This window comes from Chrysochloris asiatica, unplaced genomic scaffold, assembly GCF_000296735.1.
Source record: "Chrysochloris asiatica unplaced genomic scaffold, ChrAsi1.0 scaffold00435, whole genome shotgun sequence".
Lineage (NCBI taxonomy): Eukaryota > Metazoa > Chordata > Mammalia > Afrosoricida > Chrysochloridae > Chrysochloris > Chrysochloris asiatica.
The window spans coordinates 744,374-746,950 of NW_006408953.1; the positions used below are offsets into that span (position 1 = coordinate 744,374).

At 41.4% G+C, this 2,577-nt stretch overlaps 1 pseudogene; it reads left to right on the top strand.

Moving 5' to 3' along the window:
• Positions 1–969: 969 nt before the first annotated feature.
• LOC102825857 lies at positions 970–1,947 on the top strand (annotated as a pseudogene).
• Positions 1,948–2,577: the final 630 nt, after the last annotated feature.

Sequence of the window (2,577 nt, forward strand, 5' to 3'; positions counted from 1 at the left end):
CCCATTTTGCATAGCCAATGTCCAAGTTGCCCATCCCTGTCTACTCTGCAACACTAAAAATTTTTTATGGAAGCAGACTTCAAAGTCTTTCTCCCACAAAGCAGTTGTTGGGTTTTTGAAGTCCTACATTTTGTTTAGCAGTCAAAGGCTTAGCCCACTGCAATATGAGGACTTTTTAAATTTAATATGAGGACTTTTTTACAGATATGAACACATATAGAGCATGGCCCTGTTGCTTTGTAGAATAAACAAAGAATTGCTAGCTACAAGGTCTGTGTTTCCAATTCACCAGCTACTCCTAGGGAGAAAGATGAGGCTTTCTGATCCAGAAAACATTTATAGCCTTCAAAATCCTAGACAGGGTGACTATGAGTGGAATTGATTTGGCAACCCTTAACAACTGCAACACAGATTAAAAGAATATTGTGGTGGTGGTGGTTATGTGCCGTGGAGTTGGTTCCAACTCAGAGTGACCCTTTACAGCGTTTTCAACTCAGAGTGACCCTGTTCAGGGTTTCCGAGGCTGTAAATCTTTATGGGAACAGAAAGCCTCATCTTTCTCCCGCGGAACAGCTGGGAGTTTCGAACTGCTGACCTTGAGGTTCGCAGCCCGATTCGTAACCACTACGCTACCAGAGCTCCTTCAAGAATATTATACAAGAATAAAGTGACCAAGGGGAACATAGGCGGGGTATTCAACAATTTTGTGGAAAAACTCAATGAAAAGATAATGGAATTTTTCCATAAAGTTTTGAAGCCTTTTTCTAATTTGGGAATGAAGAGGGCTATTCACATTCAAGAAACAAAAGACCACCAACGCTGTCGCCGCACTGAAAGAACAACGGATGCGATGGCGAGGCCGGTGTGGATCTCTAAGGTCTCTCAGGGGCTGGGGCATAGGTCTCTCAGCTGCTGGGGACATTCCACAACCCAAAACAGGTGACCAGAGTTTTTTTCTGGTGTGGAGATGGCATTGGCTCAGAACTCTCAGCTGCAATTATGAAGATTTTTGATGCGGCCAAAACACCTATTCAGTGGGAGGAATAGAATGTTACTGCCATCCAAGAATCCAGAAGAAAGTGGATGATCCCTCCAGAAGCCAAAGAGTCCATGGATAAGAACAACGTGGGCTTGAAGGGCCCTTTAAAGACAACAACAGCTGCTGGTCATCTGTCTATGAATTTATTGCTGTGTAAAACATTTGACCTTTATGCCAATGTCCGGCCATGTGTCTCAATCGAAGGCTATAAAATCCCTTACACTGATGTAAATACCATCACCATTCGTGAGAACACAGAAGGAGAATACAGCGGCATTGAGCATGTGATCATGATGGAGTTGTGCAGAGTATCAAGCTTATCATCGAGCAGGCGAGCAAGCGCATTGTTGAGTTTGCCTTCGAGTATACCTGGAACAATCACCTGAGCAATGTCACGGCTGTGCACAAAGCCATCATGGAAACGTCAGATGGGCTTTTTCTGCAAAAATGCAAGGAAGTTGCAGAAAACTGTAAAGATATTAAATTTAATGATCTGTACCATGATACAGTATGTTCGAATGTGGTACAAGATCTATCCCATTTTGATGTTTTTGTTATGCCAAATTTATAAGGAGACATCCTTAGTGACCTGTGTGCAGGGCTGATTGGAGGCCTTGGTGTCATGCCAAGTGGCAACGTTGGAGCCAGTGGAGTTGCAATCTTCGAGTCAGTTCATGGGACTGCCCCAGATATCACTGGTAAAGACATGGCCAACCCCACTGCCCTCCTGCTCAGTGCTGTGATGATGTTGCGTCACATGGGGTTTTTTTGACCAAGCTGCAAAGATCAAGGCTGCCTGTTTTGCTACTATTAAAGATGGGAAGAGTTTATAAAAATATCTGGGAGGCAACTCTAAGTGCTTCGACTTCACCTAGGAGATCTGACGCCGAGTCAAAGATTTAGATTAACGTTCCTGCCGAAGGTATTGGCACCAATCAATCCTAATGGATACCACATATATTTATATTTAGAAAACTTACCATATCTGCGTTTTGGATTTGCTTGTCTCTTGACAGAGTACATTTTTGGATCTGGCTTCTTAACAAAAGTCTGTACAAAAGATGGACGTGATGCTGCCTAAAGCCTGCTTTCAAAAGACTGTTTCCAAGTGCTGTTTTATTTATTAAATGTTATCTGGTAAACAGTTTTTGTAATTCTAAGGGGATTGTATCATCTGCTATTGTGAACCATTTTACACTTCAGTTAAAACAGATTTTTTCACTCTCTGTGTAAATATGATACAGATTTAATAAGAGAAAACATCTAACTTTTAAAAGAAATTTCTGGGTTTTTGTTTTTTTGTTTATGAAAAATATAATGGAAATAAAGCAGGATATTGATATTATAATATAAGATGATATTTTTATAAAATGCAATGGGCATAAGAGACATTTGTTGGGAAAGTTCACCTTAAAAAAACAGTTAATCTGGTCTATTTCTAATGTTGTTGTTGTCAGGTGCCATCGAGTCGGAACCGACTCATAGCGACCCCATGCACAGCAGAACGAAACAATGCTCGATCCTGGGCCAACCTCACC